Here is a 21,889-nt window from a genome sequence, read left to right as displayed (position 1 = left end):
GAAACACAGAACACAATATAACAAACGTGTAAAAATACTCTGTTGTAAAAAATATATGTAACAGTAAACAGCAAGTGTTAGTAAAAAAATGATAACAAAAACAGGGTAATTAGTTGATACGTTTTTTTGCAAAAAATGTATACTAATCCACTCCACCAACGTCAAGGTATACCCATCTTAGAGCATTCCCTAGCCGATGTATTAAAAACCTGATCATGTGAACAGTACCTATATGAGCAGGATTCAGAAAGGCAATGCCTGAAGTGGATACGCTGTGCAAGACGGCCTTTTATGTGCACGGCTCACAAGAGAGGGGCGGGGAACTCCCAAACCTTTGCAGCCTTTCTGAATCTTGCTCATATAGGTACTGTTTACATGATCAGGTTTTAAATACATCGGCTAGGGAATGCTCTAAGATGGGTATACCTTGCCGTTGGTGGAGTGGCTTAGTATACATTTTTTGCAAAAAATGTATCAACTAAATACCCTGCTTTTGTTATAATTTTTTTACTAGCACTTGCTGTTTACTGTTACATATATTTTTTACAGCAGAGTATTTTTACACGTTTGTCATACTGCATTTTTTCTGTGATATATATATATATATATATATATATATATATATATATATATATATATACATACATACAGGGTGGTCCAAAAGTAGGTGGACAGAAAATAATAACATTTATTTTGATTTACATATAAAATTATGTTTACTAACACAACATTGACAATTAAAGTTTATTCTGAACAATAATACAAAGCCCATAAATTTTATCAGCGCAGGTGCTCAAACTGTTTTCCATCACAATTTGCACAGCTTTGAAGTCTGCCTCTTAGGCTTTGACAAACATTTTTGCACATGTCTCTTTGGGTATTAATTTCTTGAAATGCATCTCTTATGTAATTTTTCAAATCACTGACACTTTTTGGTTTTCGACTACAAACTTTGTCCTTGAGTCCTCTCCCCAAAAGAAAAAATCCATTGGGGTCAAGTCTGGTGAACGTGCCGGCCAATCAAGTGGGCCTCTTCGGCCAATCCATCTATTAGAAAATGTTTCATCAAGATACTCGCGGACTACTCTTGAATAATGTGGAGGGGCCCCATCTTGTTGGAAATAAAGGTCATTTGAATTAGGCTGTTGCAGTAACTGGGGAACAACTTGATTCATTAGAATTTCGAGATACTTATCTCCTGTGACTGTTCCATCAAAAAAAAAAAAAAAATGCTCCAAAAACACCAAAAATTGAAATACCACCCCAAACCCTATTACACGTACTGTTCACCTACTTTTGGACCACCCTGTACATATATATATATACTGTATATATATATTGCCGTACTAATTACAAATAGGTCATTAAAACGTTATGAAGCAACTTACCAAAAGTTACACCCACATCGGATAACAAAATAGAGTTTTCTTCAGGACTAAAATAAGTTCAGATGAGTTCTAAAGAAAAAAGAAAATACACTTTATTATATACAGATCTTTTGTATCATTATATGATATAATGTACTGCAATTCAATTTTATATTTATTTTTCATGATGTCTGATTACTGTCAGTAAATTGAAAGATTCTTATGAAATCTAGATCCTGAAACCCAGTGCAAACCTAGAAATCCTCACAGCTGATGGTTTGCTACAATTGAATCCACTGTACTGAATCCTCTATGAGCCAAAGATTCCGGATTCCAGACTTATACATTTCACCCCTGATGATACATATATTGTAGCAATCAAGATAGCAAACAGTTTTCCTTTTCAGTTTATTGCCAGAATTACAGCAAAACTGTGGAAAAATGGTGAATGTTCTTGCAAAATTGAGATAAAGCAATGTGATTTACTCTCAATTTTACATCAGTCGCCGCAATAAACTTGAGTTTTGACCATAAGGTACAAATAAGCCTTATCCACTTTAATCGGAGCTCAACTGCAGTACATGATTACAACCACTATTCAGTGTCTGCAGCTGAATCCCCAGAAGAAGGCTGGCGGCGAAACGTGTCGGGCTGGTGCCATTCCAGTGGGATAAGGCAAGTGCACTAATGGGTATAAAGATATTATATAAAGACAGAAGAGAGACTCGAATTGCGTGCATGTCCCATTGCATGTGTGCCCTGCCACTCCATTTAAAGTCTGTGATAATGACAAATCGGGCAATTCTCCCCTGACTGTTAGACCCTTGTTCTCCCCTGGCACCAGACCACGACTGCGAGACACTGAATGAAGCAGATGGGAACACATGCACCTTCCCCTCCACTTAAAATCTATGGCACTGACAAAGATACTTTAGCACTGAGCCTTGAAATTATGGTCACTCCCATAAAGAACACCAGTGCGCATGTGTGACCAGCAACTCCATTACACTTCTGGAATAATACCTATTTTTGTGATGGCAACAATAACAATCTAACACATATCTAATGGACTGGACAAGCCCTTTAAATTATTACCCATTTGGAACTATTTACAATAACTATACGTTTTTCAATTGAATTATCCTCCAGTTATTGCAAAGTTATACATTTTTGTAACTTAATTCATTACCTTATTTTGCTTCCTTCTCTTCCAAACACTATGCTGCAGTGCTGTTTCACACCGACAGTTCATGCACCTTTAGAAGCTGCTTTCAACTGCTGCTTAGCAATTTCTGTACGCTATATTCAATCAACCATAATATGTGAATTCCACTGTCTGAGTCGAGAATTGAGGAGCAAAGAGGATATTGTTGGAGATTGTGTAAAAATAGTGCATGGATCTTGTTGAACAGCAGTTGAAAGCAGCTTCTAAAGGATCATGGAACAGCACTGCAGTAGAATGTTGGTAAACGGGGAGAAGGAAGCAAAGTAAAATTCATTAAATATATTAAAAAAATTCATAACTTTGTGGTTACTTTAACTTAATGTTGGGGCTTGTGGTTCTTCGCGCTCAAGTACTGACAGACTGCAAGACCCTAGTGACATGGAGATGCCAGCATTCCTTCATAAACTTTGCCCTGTTGCAGTGCCATTTACTGTCACGGATGTGTCAGAGGCTGCAAACCTTTGCACTTCATCTGTCTGCAGAAGGTTGCATTTGTTTGCTTTGCAGACTGGTGGCCACCTTCCCCAGGGCTAATGACCACACCTGGACCTGGGTGTTTATAACTCCCTACTTACTGCTGGGAGATGCGGGTGTTATTTCCTATTTGCACTTCTCTGTTGATGCTTGGAGCTGTAGCAGTCTGATAGCATCCTCTTGGAGTTTGGAAGGCGTCGGCATTTCTCTCTGACTCTACTCAAGCTAAGTATCCCCCTGGTTTCATTTATCCTTACTGTCTTTAGTGTTAGTGGGATTGACTAGCAACATCCTGTCCTTACTGATGCAGGGCTTCGCGCCAGGGTCACACAGGGACTAGGTATCCTGTTCGGCCATAGGTGCATAACCTATATAGGGACGGTAGGACAGAGTGACGTTAGATCAGTCTAGGGGTCTCCAGTTCCCCCTTCCCTAGTGTTTGGTGCCCCTTGTCTTATCCCTTTGTGTTGCACTTAGTCTACGCTACACTGTGTGTGACACTTATATGTCACTCAATAACAGGGCCTATTTGCCATTAAGGGACCTGGAAAAGCTGAATGCCAATTCCTATACGAGCTATAACAGTGATTTTCTGAAATTTGGGAATACCCGATGTCCACCCTCTCCTTTGTCTCCTGTGATGACTCGATTTTGTACATTTTCTGAGATGTGGACATGAGCTGCAGCAGAGGATGGTGATTATGATTCAGTACCAGGTATATCAAACGTTCCATAGTATCCATATCAAACAGCATTTCCCATCCATATTTAATCAGTACATCCATGTATAATATAAAGCATTACGAAGAGGAATACTGAGATGCAATAGGGGGATACACACAGCCACGGTCACCTTTATAGAAAAGCTGGTCATGGACAACAAGCAAAGTAAAAAAAACTGTTTTCTCAGAATTTCAAAATCACTGGTGGCCTATGGTAGTGAAGAAGTTAATTTGAAACCTCCTGTACCCCTTCCATGTGGGATAGCGAAGGGATGCAGTTTACAGGGTAGTTAAGCTGATGAATAGTAAATTCAGGCTAGTCTTCGGGCTCCTATATTTATAGGGGTGAGCCTAAAAATTGTGGGCCAGTAGCAATTGGACATTTCGCGTGACTTGAAAACTGAATTCATTTTGAATTTTTAGGAATTCACTGAACCCGGAAAGTTGAATCCATTTGTTTGCCATTCGCTTTGCGTGAATCGCCTAAACTGGCTGTCGACATTTTACACGTTGCAGAAGATCGCACCAGCCAGAGAACAATCAGATTACATCTGGCGGAATTCCCCACAATGCCTTTCTGGTATCATATCACATGGTATAGCACAGCCAATCAGGAGTGACTATCATAGCCAGTATAAAAGCAGAGGCAGGGAATGCAGCAGCCGCTTTGTAGTGACTCTGGATAGTGAGAATACATCACAGCTCACAGCTTAGCAATAGAAATGAGAGGAATCCATTAAACACTGAAGATATTGTCCAGAGAGTGAAGAGGATTAGTGCGTCAGGAAAAGAGAATAGTGACTTACACGTCTTTGAGGTCTTGTGTATCACAGCCCAAGTATGGGCTTCAAAGTACAAACTGGCGACAGGTCTGTAGGAATACGTGATGGCGACGGTGCCAAGTTCAGGTCAGGAGATCCATTGCCAGTAAAACCATTATGGTTCGTACATACTGCCCGTGATACCCGAATGTCTGAATTCAGCCATAAGAAAAGTCAAGGATTATTTTGCAGGAAATTAGGACTTAATAAAAAAATAGAGATATTAAATCACTGCTCTAAATTGTGTTGTTATTAGCGTTTCCACCTGGTTGGTAAATTATTAACTCAGCTGGTATTTTTACTCGGAGTCGAGTGAAATTAAAATATTTTTCCAGGCAATAGCAAAAGCCAGTATTTTTGCATTGCAAAACCCATCCACGTAAGAGAGATGGGATGAAGCTTGTGTGGGTACTGGCCTATGTTGCGCTAGCAGCTAGTTACTGTTCCTCCTCAGCCTCCACCTCCTCATTGTTACCCAATCTGAGCTGAGCCGATGAGATGAGGCTGGGCTTTGTAGTATTGCACTGTCTCATGTCTTCCTCCATGTCCACCTGGTCTGCATGCAAAGCTTCATATTTATCATAGAATCGTAGAGTTGGAAGGGACCTACTGGGCCATCTGGTCCAACCCCCTGCTCAAAGCAGGATTCGCTGAATCATCCCAGACAGATGTCTGTCCAGCCTCTGTTTGAAGACTTCCATTGAAGGAGAACTCACCACTTCTCATGGCAGCCTGTTCCACTCATTGATCACTCTGTCAAAAAGTTTTTTCTAATATCTAATCTGTGTCTCCTCCCATTCAGTTTCATCCCATTGCTTCTAGTCTTTCCTTGTGCAAATGAGAATAAAGATGATCCTTCTACAATGTGACAGCCCTTTAGATATTTGTAGACAGCTATTAAGTCTCCTCTCAGTCTTCTCTTTTGCAAGCTAAACATTCCCAAATCATGCAACCTTTCCTCATAAGACAGGGTTTGCAGACCGGTCACCATTCTGGTCGCTCTTTTCTGAACTTGCTCCAGTTTGTTGATGTCTTTTTTAAAATGTGGCATCCAAAACTGGACACAGTATTCCAGATGAGGTCTAACAAAAGAGGAGTAGAGGGCAATAATGACTTCACGTGATCTAGACTGTATGCTTCTGTTAATACATCCTAGAATTGCATTTGCCTTTTTTGCTGCTGCATCACACTGTGGACTCATATTCAGTCTGTGATCTATTAGTATACCCAAGTCTTTTTCACATGTGCTGTTGCTTAGCCCTATTCCTCCCATTCTGTATATGCTTTTTTCATTTTTATTGCCCAGATGTAGTACTCTGCATTCTTCCTTGTTAAAAACCATTCTGTTAGTTGCTGCCCACTGCTCCAGTTTATTTATAACTTTTTGAATCCTCTCTCTGTCTTCTCCAGTATTAGCTATCCCTCCTAGCTTTGTGTCTTCAGCAAATTTAATCAGTTTACCCTCAATTCCTTCATCTAAATCGTTGATAAAGATGTTGAACAATACAGAGCCCAGGACAGAGCCCTGTGGTACCCCACTTGAGACATTCTTCCAACTGGATGTGCAGCCATTTACGACCACTCTTTGGGTCCGATCACTAAGCCAGTTATGAATCCACCTAACAGTTGCCTTGTCCATTCCATACTTAGTCATTTTTTCAATATGGATTGGGTGAGATACTTTGTCAAATGCTTTGCTGAAGTCAAGATATACTATATCTACAGCATTTCCCTGATCCACCCAATCAGTTATTCCGTCATAGAAGGAAATTAAGTTAGTCTGACATGACTTATTGGTTACAAACCCATGCTGACTCTGTTTAATCACTTCATTCTTATCCAGGTACTGACATACATGTTGTTTAATAATTTGTTCAAAGATCTTTCCTGGTATAGAAGTCAGACTCACCGGCCTATAGTTGCCTGGGTCCACCTTCTTCCCCTTTTTGAAGATAGGAACAACATTTGATCTTCTCCAGTCTTCTGGGACTTCTCCTGTTCTCCAAGAATTTTCAAAGATTATGGAGAGGGGTTAAAAAAATTTCTTCTGCTATCTCCTTCAGTACTCTGGGGTGTAATTCATCTGGACCTGGAGACTTGAATTCATTTAGGTTAGCTAAGTGTTTCCTCACTATCTTTCTGTTTATAGATGTCCTGGATTCTTCTATTCCCTTAATAGGTCAGTGAGGAACAGTTGATGTTACATTTTCTTTCTGAGATAAAACAGATGCAAAACAGGAATTTAAAAGTTCGGCCTTCTCAACATTCTGTTGTTTTCATCCTATAAAAATCCTATAGCATCTTTGACTTTTCTTTTACGTTTGACATATCCCCAAAATTCTTTATTATTGCTTTTGATGTCTCTTGCAAGCCTCAATTCATTGTCAGCTTTAGATAATCTGATTTGTGCCCTGCAGGTTCTGCAGACAGCATTATATTCTTCTTTAGATATGCCTCCTTCTTTCCATTTTATAAACATTTCTTTCTTCCTTTTTAGCATGTGCTTAAGTTCTGTGTTCATCCATCCTGGTTTCCTTAAATGCTTCCTATTCTTCCCTCTTTTCAGAACTGTTAACAATTGTGCTTTGAGAATTTTATTTTTTCAAGATTTCCCATCCTTCCTGGACATTTTTGTCTTTAATTGTGAGCAGGGACTGTTTAAACAAGAAGTGGGATTGTGGCGCCGACGATGACATCATTCTGCTCACCATCTTTGTGGAGTCCTCAAAGTCTTGGAGAACCGTACAAATGTCAGACATCCATGCCCACTCTTCAGTTGTTATGTGCGGTGATGACTAGAATACCGACTTGCGTGTTGGAGCTGGTATTCAACAACTGGCCATTGTTGCTCACAAAGCCTTGCCAGCATGTGCAGTGTGGCATTCCAGCACATGGTCACATCGCACACCAGTCGGTGAGCTGGCACTTGCATGAACTGCTGCAGTACTGCCAGAGCGGCGGAAGCTGTAGCTGACTTGCGGGAATGGGTGCTGACGCAGTTGTAGGTTCAGCGACGAGAGCCACAGATCTGTCTGGTCTGTTATTCCTTTCAATAACTCTGTGGCTGTGTGCTGTCTCCTGTCTCTTTCTTAATTCCACAAATTCCTGATATCACAGGCATAAAGGCCACGAGAACCACCCGCTGTGACCTCTGGAGCAAACAGCTCTCTGCTGCCCCCTATCTATCATCCAGCCCGGTTCACGATTGGTCAATGATCAACGGAGAAGGCCACAGCCTGTTCGCACCACTACGCCGGCTATTGGAAACCTAGCGCTAAATGTAAGGTCTACACTGTGTGCAGAATTATTAGGCAAATGAGTATTTTGATCACATCACCCTTTTTATACATGTTGTCCTACTCCAAGCTGTATAGGCTTGAAAGCCAACTGCCAATTATGTAAATCAGGTGATTTGCATCTCTGTAATGAGGAGGGGTGTGGTCTAATGACATCAACACCCTATATAAGATGTGCTTAATTATTAGGCAACTTCCTTTCCTTTGGCAAAATGGGTAAGAAGAGAGATTTGACGGACTATGAAAGTAAAAAATTGTGAGATGTCTTGCAGACGGATGCAGCAGTCTTGAAATTGCCAAACTTTTGAAGCGTGATCACCGAACAATCAAGCGTTTCATGGCAAATGTCCAACAGGGTCGCAAGAAGCGTGTTGATAAAAAAAGGCGCAAAATAACTGCCCAGGAATTGAGGAAAATCAAGCGTCAAGCTGTCAAGATGCCATTTGCCACCTGTTTTGCTGCAACATTACTGGAGTATCAAAAAGCACAAGGTGTGCCATACTCAGGGACATGGCCAAGGTAAGGAAGGCTGAAAAACGACCACCTTTGAACAAGAAACATAAGATAAAACATCAAGACTGGGCCAAGAAATATCTTAAGACTGATTTTTCTAAGGTTTTATGGACTGATGAAATGAGAGCGACTCTTGATGGGCAAGATGGATGGGCCTGAGGCTGGATCAGTAAAGGGCAGAGAGCTCCACTCCGACTCAGACGCCAGCAAGGTGGAGGTGGGGTACTGGTATGGGCTGGTATCATCAAAGATGAACTTGTGGGACCTTTTCGGGTTGAGGATGGAGTGAAGCTCAACTCCCAGACCTAATGCCAGTTTCTGTAATACACCTTCTTTAAGCAGTGGTACAGGAAGAAGTCGGTATCGTTCAAGAAAAACATGATTTTCATGCAGGACAATGCACCATCACATGCATCCAAATACTCCACAGCGTGGCTGGCAAGTAAAGGTCTAAAACAAGAAAAAATAATGACATGGCCCCCTTGTTCACCTGATCTGAACCCCATAGAGCAGTGGTCCCCAACCTTTTTTGCACCAGGGACCGTTTTCAAGCAAGACTATTATTCCATGGCCCGGCAGGGTGGGGATGGAGGTGTGGCAGGGGCGGGGCTTTGATCACAAGGGGGCGGGGCTTTGGACGAGGTTGTAGTTTAGCAGTGCATACTTATCATTTAATTATAACATTTATAATGTGACTCAACTCACCATAGGTTTTGAATGAGTGGGAGCACCTGGCTTGTTTCTCTGTTTCAGTGGGAGCACTGGGCTACTTCTACTGATGACCGTCACTGCTAAAGATGATTGGAACCTACAAGGAAATGGAGCATTGAGCACTTAGAAAAAATTGTACTGGAGTACTGTACATGCTGATTATTTTCTAATCATCAGAAAATGTATGTGTGGTTCCCCCCGTCCTGTCCAGCTCTGTGTGGCTCCCCCTGTTGTATGCATGGCTCCCCTGTCCCATTCCTGTATACATGGCTCTGCTCACATGCTCCCATCCTTGTATACATGGCTCCGCTCCCACCCTCCCATCCTGTATACATGGCTCCGCTCCCACTCTCCCATCCTGTATACATGGCTCCACTCTCCCATCCTGTATACATGGCTCCACTCCCAATCTCCATCCCATGTATTTATGGCTCCGCTCCCTCCCTTATTTATGACTCCGCTCCCACTCTCCATCCCATGTATTTATGGCTCCGCTCCCACTCTCCCTCCCATGTATTTATGGCTCCGCTCCCACTCTCCCTCCCTTATTTATGGCTCCGCTCCCACTCTCCATCCCATGTATTTATGGCTCTGCTCCCACTCTCCCTCCCTTATTTATGGCTCCGCTCCCACTCTCCATCCCATGTATATATGGCTCCGCTCGGCTCCCCCATCCTCCCCATCATACTTACCCCTCACGTCACTGTCGCTGAACTTCCTTCCCGTCGCTGCACATCCCTGCATCTCGCGACGCTTCAGCTTCTTCCTGTGCAGAGCAGTCAAGTGCTACCGCTCATTAAGGTCCATAAATATGGACGCCACGCCTATGGGAGATGAGTGGCATCAATATTCATGACCTTAAATGAGCGGTAGCACGTGACCGCTCAGCGCTGGATGAAGCCGCCGCGCCGACAGGGACCGCGGCCAGTGGCGTAGCAACTGTTTGTGGCGCCCGGGGTGGTCGAAAAATTTGCTGCCCCTTTGGTCGTTGATAATCCGGAAGCATCCGAAGAGCACCCATCATTGCCTGCTCCGTCACCCCATCACTCCCATCATTGCCTGCTCCATCACCCCATCACTCCCATCACTGCCTTCTCCCCATCACTGCCTGCTCCATCACCCCATCACTGCCTTCTCCCCAGCACTCCCATCATTGCCTGCTCCATCACCCCATCACTCCCATCATTGCCTTCTCCCCATCACTCCCATCCTTGCCTGCTCCATCACCTCATCATTGCTTTCACCCCATCACTCCCTTCTCCCCATCATTGCCTTCTCCATCACCCCATCACTGCCGTCTCTCCATCACTCCCATCATTGCCTTCTCCCCATCACTCCCATGATCCCATCAATGCCTTCTCTCCATCACCCCCATCATGGCCTTCTCCCATTACCCCCTCATGACCTTCTCCCATCACCCCCTCATGGCCTTCTCCCATCATCCCAGGCATCATGGCCTTCTCTTCCCATCACAGTCTTCTCCTCATGTCCCCATCTCCTCCAGGGCCAGGATAACCTACACAAACACAGACAAACACACATACATACATACACACATACACACACACACACACACACACACACATACACACACAGACATACACACACACACACAGACACACACACACAGACATACATATACACACACAGACAGACATACATACACAGACATACATACACACATTATATACACACAAACACAGACACCACCTCTCACCTGTCCGCAGCATTGCCCGCGCTTCCTCGCTCTGACACAGCAGCAGCCGCTGAATGATGACGACATTCAGCGGCGCGCTCCTCTCTGTGTCAGTCAGAGACAGGAAGCGCGGGTGGCAGGCAGGAAGCTGGACGGGTCCTTGCAGCTCCGCTCCTGCTATTCCCTCTTGCAGGCAGCGGAGCTGCTTGGATCGATCCCTGGCCGCCGCTACACATGAGGGCAATCTAGGAATTGCTGCACACCGCCCCCACACACGTGCCGCCTGGGGCGGACTGCCCCCCCGCTACGCCACTGACCGCAGCTAGGAGAATCAGCTGCTGCACCGCCCCTGGCTCCCCTTGTGTCCGTAGACCGGCAAGGGCACTGCAGCGGCCCGGTGCTGGGCCGCGGACCGGCGGTTGGGGACCCCTGCCATAGAGAACCTGTGGTCCCTCATAAAATGTGAGATCTACAGGGAGGGAAAACAGTACACCTCTCGGAACAGTGTCAGGGAGGCTGTGGTGGCTGCTGCACGCAATTTTGATCGTAAACAGATCAAGCAAGTGACAGAATCTATGGATGGAAGGCTTTTGATTGTCATCGTAAAGAAAGGTGGCTATATTGGTCACTGATTTTTTTTGTTTTTGTATGTCAGAAATGTTTATTTCTAAATTTTGTGTTATATTGGTTTACCTGGTGAAAATAAACAAGTGAGATGGGTATATATTTGGTTTTTATTAAGTTTCCTAATAAATCTGCACAGTAATAGTTATCTCCACAAACAGATATCCTCCTAAGATAGGCAAATCTAAAAAAACCCCACTCCAACTTCCAAAAATATTAAGCTTTGATATCTGAGTCTTTTGGGTTGATTGAGAACATAGTTGTTGTTCAATAATAAAAAGAATCCTCTCAAATACAACTTGCCTGATAATTCTGCACACGGTGAATACACCTTCGGATTCCAGCACATGGAATACTGTATGTGTATACACCCTGGTACGGTCACCGCTAACTATTCGATAACCCCAGTCTACTCGCCGCCACAACAAAACTGAGCTATGCAATGGCATTGGTGAGCCGAGAGTGATGCCGCCGGTCCTTTTTTAACTTCTGAAGAGGTAATGCGGCCTGCCAATCACAGTAATGCCACTACCAAGATCACTATGGCATTACAGTGACTGTGTCACGGATGCGTCTGTTGCTGATTAACACACCCTTGCTGTATGTCTAAATTCCTTTAGCTGCTTCAGCAGGATGCCAGTGATAGCTCTATTTCTCTCTGTCTGGTTGGAAGTACTAGTAGTTGACTAGTTCCTTCTTGGAGGATAGATGGAGTGATGTCTTTAGTGTCTTCTCAAGATAAGTGTATTCCCTTGTTTGCTTACCTTATTTATCTTTAGTTGTATTGGGGGCTGACTAGTGCTCACCCTGTCCCCTCCCTATCCAGGGCCTATCGCTAGAGGCAGTCAGGGACTAGTCTCCTGCTCAGAAATAGGTGCGGAACCTATTTAGGGACGTTAGGGGTGACAGGGTGTTGTCAGGTCTGCCTAGGACTTTCTACTCCCCCTTTCCTATTGTTTGAGCTTCCCCACCCTCTTCCTGTTGTTGAGCACCTAGCTTCTCAGTCACCCAGCATGACAGACTGGCAGGCAATCCCTGCATGTTTTTTTACTGTATAACAGGCGCCAAACATGCGGGGCAGGGACTCGAGTATCAATCCGTGCCCCAGCCAATGCTCGGTGAATGCCGAGCATATCCGAGCACCCAGAGACTCAAGTGATGTCCAAGTATCAACAAACAAGTTTGCTCATCACTAATCCCTATAGGAAGTTGGGATGGGTCTTTGTAACCTTACAGGAAGTAGAGGACAAGTCTTTGTATGCCAACAGGAAGTGAAACACAGGTCGGAGTGGGTATTTGTATCCCTATAGGAAGTTGGGGTGGGTCTTTGTATCCCTATAGGATGTGGGTGTGGATTAGAGGGCAGGTCTTTGTATCCTTATAAGAAATGGGGTTGGGTCTTTGTATCCCTAGAGGAAGTGGGGTTGGGTCTTTGTATCTCCACATTAAGTGGGGGTGGGTCTTTGTAACCTTACAGGAAGTAGAGGGCAAATCTTTGTATCCTAACAGGAAGTGCAGGACAGGTCTTTGTATCCTTACAGAAGTAGAGAGTGGGTCTTTGTATCTCTACAGGAAGTGGGGAGGTTGGTCTTTGCATCCCTACACGAACTGGAGGGTAGGTTTTTGCATTCCTATTGGAAGTGAGGGATTGTTTTTGTATAAGACAAACAAAGCAAACCAGCTCACCGGTATACAACGGGTGCACGGAACTCCGCCAGATCAAACGTGTATATCTTGAGAAGAAAAAAGCTTTTGTCGTTCCAGCACCCATAAAAATTGATGAACTTTATTAATCCATTAAAAACATTAAATGTGGCAAAATGCTCTCTGCATGAGGTCAAAGCAAAGCGACGCGTTTCGATCAGAACGATCTTTATCTCAGCTGTGATACAGATCGCTCTGATCAAAACGAGTCGCTTTGCTTTGACCTGATGCAGAGAGCATTTTGCCATATTTAATGTTTTTAATGGATTAATAAAGTTCATCGATTTTTATGGGAGCTGGAATGACAAAAACTTGTTTTTGTATCCCTACAGGAGTTGAGATTGGAGGGTAGGTATTTGTATTCCTACATTAAGTGGGGGTGGGTCTTTATAACCTTATAGAAAGTAGAGGGTAGGTCTTCGTATCCGTACAAGAAGTGGGGGGTAGGTCTTTGTATTCCTATTGGAAGTGAGGGAAGGTCTTTGAATCCTTACAGGACTTGGGGTTGGAAGGTGGGTATTTGTATCCCTACATGAAGTGTAGGCGGGTCTTTGTATCCTTCCAAGAAGTAGAGGGCAAGTCTTTTTATTCTTAAAGGAATTGGAAGACAGGTCTTTGTATTCTTATTAGAAATGGGGGTGAGTCTTTGTAACCCTAGAGGAAGTGGGAGCCGGTCTTTGTATCTCTATACCAAGTGGGGATGAATCTTTGTAACCTTACAGGAAGAAAAGGGTAGGTATTTGTATCCTTACAGGAAGTGGAGGACAGGTCTTTGTATCCTTACAGGAATTAGGGTTGGAAGGTGGGTATTTGTATCCCTACAGGAAGTGGGGGCTGGTCTTTGTATCCTTACAGGAAGTGCAGACTGGTCTATGTATCCCTACAGGAAGTGGGGGGGGTGTCTTTGTATCCCTACAGGAAGTGCAGACTGGTCTATGTATCCCTACAGGAAGTGGGAGGCGTGTCTTTGTATCCCTGCAGGAAGTGCAGACTGGTCTATGTATCCCTACAGGAAGTGGGAGGCGTGTCTTTGTATCCCTGCAGGAAGTGCAGACTGGTCTATGTATCCCTATGAGAAGTGGGGGCGGGTCTTTTTATCACTACAGAAAGTGGGTCTTATCTTTGTATCCCTAAAGGATGCAGAGGGAATCTTTGTATCTTCAGAGGAAGTGGGGGGCAGGTCTTTGTATCACTATAGTATTACGGGGTGAATATTTTTTGCTCTAAAGGAAGTAAGGGAAGGATTTTTTGTCTCTGCTCCCCTGTCAGTCAAGCTGCATACAGGCATAACAGAGAGCCGGGTTTTCATTTCAAACAGGCAACACATTGGACAACGACTGGAGCAATGCATTCTGAGAAGTGAGGCAATGAATGTTCCAGCTCCTATAGTGCTGGCAGAATGCTGATGAAGTGGAACCTTAAAATCAAAAAGAATAGATGGCAGGTTATGGAGCATGATAATTAGGACAGCTTCTGGATATAAAACACTTTTATTTGCCACAGGAGCAATTTATATTGATGTGGGAAATGAGAACAGTGAGACTTTGCTTTTCTACAGGTATTATATGAAAGAACAGGTATGATTTATCTATTCAGTCTTGTTTGGCATTCATGGCTGGGTGACAACTCAACTCCAATTCTAAATGTAGGCCAAATATCAGAAGCAAACTCCCATGAGCGCCTGGTATAAAGGGACGGTCAGGGTTTACATTGTATAGGGTAATTCTTTGCTGTGCTTGTTCTGGGTGCTAGCGTCTCCCGTGCTGCTGACCTTATTGCTTGTGTCGTGCAGGAAGGAGCACTGATGCTGAAACCTTACATTGAGCTGATCAGATGTTTCACAACATTCGAAGGCTCCAGTCAGTCTCATAGGATTAGGTGTCACAGAAAGATCCAAAGACAAGGATGAGATTACCACTGGCGACCCTGAGTCAAGACTGTTCATAAATCCAATGATATGATACAGCAAGAACAACACAGCATGAAATATACAGAATGCTACAAATCCTGTAGGCAAACTAGGCACCAGCCTAGGGCCCTACACTGGAATCGTGATAAATTTCCCTGATTGGAAAAGTCAAACAGGACACTTGTCCTCTGCAGCTGCTGCCAAAAATGAGATTATTGGGACTGAAAGAGAATTTATTACATGTCCCAATGTGGTCAGGATCCAGATGACCTTGTTTTGGTCAAAGCAGCATCCATTTTACACAAACCAATGTAAGAGAACAAACTTGTTCAATGTTTTTTTTTCTACATGGAGCAAATTTCTGTGTGGAGGAAACGCTGCACAATTCTCTTCCGTTTTGCAATTGAATCTCACCAAAGAACTCAAAGGGCGAGTGAAAAAAAAAAGATTTCATACTAACTGATTTTTTTGCAATGACTACAGGAAACTATATGGAGCTTTTTTTTTAATGGTGGATGCAAAAAAACAGATGTCATACGGAAAAACCATATGGATAAGAAAAAAAGACATTCACTAAAACCACCTTCCTAATATTGTCTTGGATCTCCTCATGCCACCAAAACATCTTCTACCCATCAAGCCACGGACTTCAGAAGACCTCTGAAAGTGTCAAGATGTAGCCAGACCTTTAGGACCCACTCAGATGTCAGTGCAAATCAGTCCGAGAATGGATCACAATGCAAGGCGTGGCCGTTGCCCTTCTGACTCAAGGGTCACAACCTCATAGCGACATATGAGGCTGTGACGCTCATTTCTGGAGACCTGTGGCCAGTCCGTGGTCGGACCACTGTACATGGACGTTTGAATGAGTTCTTAAAGGGTTTTCTCCAGTTTCATAAAATTCCTGTCTTTAGGTGCACTTTGTTTTTTTTTAAAGAACTTTTGTACTCACCCATCCTGGGTCCAGCACTGAGTGTACGCTCCTCTTTGTTTCTGTTACTGTTTGTAGCAATGACGTTACTTTGACAGCACTGCAGCCAATCTTTGACTTCAGCAGCCTGTGTCATCTATTCAGGCAGAGCTGCTAAGCTCAGTTATTGCCTGCAACGCTGTGTACGCGACTTCAGCGCTGAAGCCAATACTAGACACAGGAGAATCAACACTGGGGGGAAAGTAAAGTAGTTTGTTTTTTACTGGGAATAAGGGTTTTCTGACTCTGGAAAACCCCTTTAAGCCCTGTAACTTGTGAGATGGGTTCTCCATGGATCAGATACACATCAATGGACGTTGGATATCGATGACACTGTTTCTGGATCGCCTTTTGTCCTTCCTTGGACCATTCTTGGTAGATACTAACTTCTACATTCCGAGAACATACCACAAAGACTTACCGTAGACCAGAAACTCTTCACAAGACCTTTCATTTTGGGATGCTTAACCCACTGTAATTTGTACGGAGGTCTCCTAACTATGTCTGACTGATGATGCTGGGGGATAGAAGGATTAGGCCGAACCTTTTGCTTTCTGGAAGACAAGCCACTTTTTCAAAGAGAACACATGAGATCTTGACCAAAACGGGCATTCCTGTGTATGGCGGAGTTTGTAGAGATAGCTATCAGCTAAACGTCTGTACATCTGACACCTATCTAATATGTTCTGGGGGGAAAGCGTTTTGTCAGTATATTAATGTTATGGCTGATTTTAGCATATATTAATTATAAGCTTTCCTAATGAGACTCTGGAGGACATCAGGAGATCCACCGTGGGATTTGATGTTCTCCTTGAAGTTATGTAATCCAGAACCCAATAGAGATAACTGATCTAAAAACTGCAGAAAAAGTTCTAATAAAGGAGCCTTCTAAGAAGCGAAGATGGATCTTATTATTAGACACCGCTCATTAATTACAAAGATACAAATGTCTGACAGCTGCGAAGCCAGATGGACGAGAATGACTTATAAGACTCAATATGTCAACATGGACGCATCGCTATTCTGCTTCCAGCCTGCTGGATCCATATTTGTTTTTGGAAAATATGTTTTTATGATCTTGCTGATGAAAAGTAAAGGTTTTGTCTGCTTCATACTTAAAGAGGTAATGTGTGGCGCCCCCAGGAGTATGGTCGCCACAGTGGCTTTGCCTTCCTCCAGGGGAGGGTAATGCCAGGCTTGGAGGCAATGATGGGTCTCTCTCGCAGTCAATCCATACATGCAACACAGTTCCACTCCAGGCCAGCAGGGGGAACTCTGAACCAGGATTAAGGGGAGGAGTGCTCTCTGAGGGCCAAGAGAAAGGAGTGGTCAGTTAGTCTGCGGAGGGTGAAGTGTGCAGATGTGTAGAGAAGCTGGAGGTTGAGCTAGGAAAGGAGAGCTCCCTCGCAGTGAGAGCGCAAGAATGGGAGCCTGGTCTCCATGGCTGTACGGATACTAATGGTCCTACAGTAGATACCAGAGGAATAGGAGGCTGTAAATGCCCTACTCCCGTCTAAGACTTGAGGCACAACAGCAGCTCGGATAGAGAGCCAGGACTCAAGAGAGAGAGGAGTCCCCGAGAGAGGCTACAGCTGTCTGCCGTGCAAGTAAGGTTCTTGGGAACATCTGACAGGAGGAACTTCAGAGTAACTTAGTACTTGGAGTACTTCATTCAAACAAGCGCTAGGAAGGAGACTGCACAGCCCGTCTGCTGAGAGAGAATCCCTGAGTTGCTTCCAGGATAGCCTGCTCCAATACCATCTGTAATCAGGACCCTGGACTGCAGTTATCAAGTTAAGGTACAGAAATTGCACCCCGCTGTGTCTAATCTGCTTCCTACCCTTATGGCACTGCTACATCCCCGTGCCTACCACCTCTACACTGCCCTGGGACTATAGCTTCACCTGTGGGAAGCTGTTACACCATTGCTGCACCATACCATCAGTCCCAGCGGATCTGCATGCAGCGTCGGCTTGGCACCTCCCTTGCCGAACACCGCAGGTGGCTTACAAACTATTCCATTCCATTAACTACATTCCCCCATTACTTGGGCGCCCAGGGCCACGGACCGGGTCACCGCTGCTGTGACACATCCCGCTGACACCGGCCCGATACCGAGTACCCCACAGCCCTGGGAGGGCGACCCAAATGCAGTCACAATGTTTGTAAAGATGAAACCAGTCCATCAAGTCAAGCCTAACATCTTGCCATGTTGATCCAGAGGGGCCGAATAGTGATTTGTAAAGTGGTATGTACTCACCATGTAGCCAGCCCAAAACGTATATTAGTTATCCATTCCATCCCTGGTATTCTTACCAATCATAGATCTCCAGTATGTGCCCTAGACATGTGCATGACTATTTCTGTCTTGGCCATAGACCAAGATCACGCTTGGCAGCTGCCCCATTTACACACTTTCTTGCAGGTAGTATGGCTGAGGAAGGTACAAGGGTCTGGTGGGGATCTCATCAGTATGATCAGCTAGATCCCTATTAGTCTCACATTGATCATCTAGGGAGAGGATAGGCAATTGATGATTAAACCCGAACTTAAAAGTTCAGCGTTCGTACTGGAAAGTTACTGACCGGTTTTAAGCGCCGAACATGGACTTCTCCCAGGATTCTGTTGCAAAGAGAGCTTTTTTTTCCAGGAAAGTTCAGGTCTCCATTGTGTTCAACGGGGTTCAGATTCTGGTACAGTTTTGGTACCCAAATAGAACTTTAGAATAAAGTTAGGGATGGGTACCAGAACCCAAACTTCCACGGGTCCGCTCAACCCTAGTGATAAATTAATTTTAACTAAAATACCCCATTAAGAACAAACTGCAAGTCAGGTAGACTAAAGGTAGTAAAATCTTCCTGGAGGAACACTCCACTCTTCATAGAGTCTTAAGGCCCCGTCACACTAAGCGATATCGCTAGCAATATCGCTGTAACGTCACTGGTTTTGTGAAGCAGCAAAGATATTGCTAGCGATATCGCTATGTGTGATACTTACCTCCGACTGGCTCCCCCGCTGATTATCGCTGATCGCGCGAGAACAGCCTGGGCCGTTTCTCGTCATCAGCTTCCTGCTGGGCTTCATGTAGCGACGCGGGCGGGAGGATGCAGGATCGCCGCGTCTGACAGGTAAGTAGCGACCCCCGACCGCTGCTATGTCGATGGTGAGATCTGCCTGTGTGGCAATGTGGGGAGGAGGACCCCCATATAGTGATTGGGCCGGAATCAAGGGGACCGCCATCAGGGTTATTGAAGGAACTACATCGGGGGATTACAAAGAGAGACATGCCCCTGAAGTTGTCAGGGCAACAGGGGGCGGGGCTAGGAAAAAAGGAGCAGGGGGCGCGCTGAGGTGACAGTTGAGGGAGAGCCAGGGTGAAGGCAGGAAGCAGGATGACTGGCAGGGACACCGACAGGAGCCTGTGAGGAGAAAACTGCGCATTTACCGACAAGAGAGATGTGAGAGACTGTTACCGGAGACTGCTCCCCGCCCCCGTTCTCAGAGCATCATCCCCGCTGCCCCCCGCCTTTGTGGGGGAGGATCTTTACCTCAGGTTGTGGCCGTGAGTACATGTAACCAGGCCACAGAGGCTTGTGCACTTCCTCCCAGCCTTCTCCCACCACGGCGACCTTGCCATCACCGGCCTGAAGATACACCACCTCGTCATAGGCGAGGTTAAAAGGCCCGCTACCCCGGCTTTGGGAGAGACTCCTTTACTAAAGGACGGCTACAGGTCATCTGGGGAACTGCGTCATCACCGCGCGCCACCGGCATCGCTTTCTTCAGGGCCTGTTGCGCCCCACCGGCATCGCTTTCTACAGGGCCTGTTGCTCCACACCGGCATCGCTTTCTTCAGGGTCTGTTGCGCCCCACCGGCATCGCTTTCTGCAGGGCCTGTTGCGCCCCACCGGCATCGCTTTCTACAGGGCCTGTTGCACCCCACCGGCATCGTTTTCTTCAGGGTCTGTTGCGCCCCACCGGCATCGCTTTCTTCAGGGCCTGTTGCGCCCCACCGGCATCGCTTTCTTCAGGGCCTGTTGCGCCCCACCGGCATCGCTTTCTTCAGGGCCTGTTGCGCCCCACCGGCATCGCTTTCTTCAGGGCCTGTTGCGCCCCACCGACATCGCTTTCCTTAGGGCCTGTGGAGCCCCATTCCTTTCCGGAGTAGCGAGGCGTCAGGACAGCCGCCTCAGCGACCTCTACGAGGCCACGCTCACGAAACCGGCAGCCCCCTGGAAGGCTAAGTTGCAATATAGTCTTGTTAAGATTGTTGAGTCCCTGCGTGGACTGTTTGCTTTGTCATTAATTTATGTTTGTTCAGCCGAGCCCAGCGGCTACAGTTTGATAAAAGTTATTTCACAAACCACCCACCATCCGTCTAGTGTCTCGTCACTGCATCCTGCGAACCTGCTCGACCCTACACTAGCTCACTAGCTACCACTTAGCGATGCACCAGCACATATCGTTGTCGGGATCGCTGGTGCATCGCTAAGTGTGACAGTACCTTTAGAATGTTAGAGTTGGAAGGGACCTCCAGGGGCAATGTGTCCAACCCCCTGCTCAATGCAGAAGTCACTAAACCATCTCAGATAGATGTCTGTCCAGCCTCTGTTGGAAGACTTCCATTGAAGGAGAACTCACCACCTCTTGTGGCAGCCTGTTCCACTCATTGATCAACCTCACTGTCAAAAAGTTTTTTCTAATATCTAATCTGTATCTTCTCCCTTCATACTTTCTGGTCCGTTTTATATAAAGTCATATGAACTTTTGGACAATCAAAAATTCACCAGACCTTTGCCCTTAAAAAATATATGGTATATATATTTATCTATGAAAGCAACATGGCTGCCATGATATCTGCCATAAGGGAGGTCACCATCTTTCTCTGCCCCATGAACAAAAATCTGACTCGGTATTTACCATAAAGGTATCAGAGGATTTATCTCTTTGCAAGAACGGACATAGTAATGTCGCTTTAACCCCTTACCTACAATTGACGTAATATTCCGTCCATGTGACCATGGACCTAATTACCATGGACGGAATATTACGTCATCGCGATCAGCGGCGCCCACGTGGTGAGTGCCGCTGATCACGGCCGAGTGTCAGCTAATTATCATAGCTGACACCCGGCACAATGTGTCAGGGGCGGTCACGGACCGCCCCCGACACGTTAACCCCTTGCACACCGCGATCAAACACGATCGCGGTGTACCGGGGGTTAAAGGGAAGCATCGGCAGGGAGGGGGCTCCCTCCGTGCTTCCCTGAGCCCCCCACAGCAGCGCAATGTGCAGCGCTGCTGCGGGGGGCTCCTTTCCTGCAGGTCCCCGGATCCAATATGGCGACGGGGACCTCCGGGGGCCTGCAGGAAGCTGGCTTCCTCAGTGCCTGCAAAGCGCAGGCATGAGGAAGCCTGTGCAGTGCCTGTGACAGATCGCTGATCTGTCACAGTGATCTGTGATGTGACAGATCAGCGATCTGTTACAGGACAGTTATGTCCCCCCTGGGACATTGTAATAAAGTAGAAAAAAAATAAAAAAAAAAAAGTGTAAAAATAATTAAAAAAAAAAAAATCGCTAAATAAATTAAAAAAAAAAAAAAAATATTCCCCAATAAATTCATTTTTTGGAAATAAAAAAAAACAAAACAATAAAAGTACACATATTTGGTATCGCCGCGTCCGTAACGACCCGCCCTATAAAACTGTCCCAATAGTTAACCCCTTAAGTGAACCCCTTAAAAAATAAAAATAAAAAACGAAGCAAAAAATAATGATTTATTATCATACCGCCGAACAAAAAGTGCAATAACGTGCGATCAAAAAGACGCATTTAAATATTCATGGTATCGCTGAAA

The 21,889-nt window shown here is 45.1% G+C and overlaps 1 protein-coding gene across 2 annotated transcripts in view; it reads right to left on the bottom strand.

Moving 5' to 3' along the window:
* ZBTB7C (zinc finger and BTB domain containing 7C) overlaps positions 1-21,889 on the bottom strand; it is a 238,261-nt gene that overhangs the window by 120,677 nt on the left and 95,695 nt on the right. Inside the window, exons 2-3 of one of the 2 annotated variants that reach the window (XM_073584756.1) lie at positions 9,124-9,226; positions 1,389-1,457 (exon numbers count right to left, since the gene is read on the bottom strand). The gene's annotated coding sequence lies outside the window, so the exon portion shown is untranslated. The remainder of the gene's footprint in view (positions 1-1,388; positions 1,458-9,123; positions 9,227-21,889) is intronic. The other variant, XM_073584754.1, reaches the window with a different exon arrangement.

This window comes from Dendrobates tinctorius, unplaced genomic scaffold, assembly GCF_039654945.1.
Source record: "Dendrobates tinctorius isolate UK_male_01 unplaced genomic scaffold, ASM3965494v1 ptg000085l, whole genome shotgun sequence".
Classification (NCBI taxonomy): Eukaryota; Metazoa; Chordata; class Amphibia; order Anura; family Dendrobatidae; genus Dendrobates; species Dendrobates tinctorius.
The sequence above is the reverse complement of the archived record's forward strand: the minus strand, read 5'-3'. Positions and strand labels throughout refer to the sequence as shown.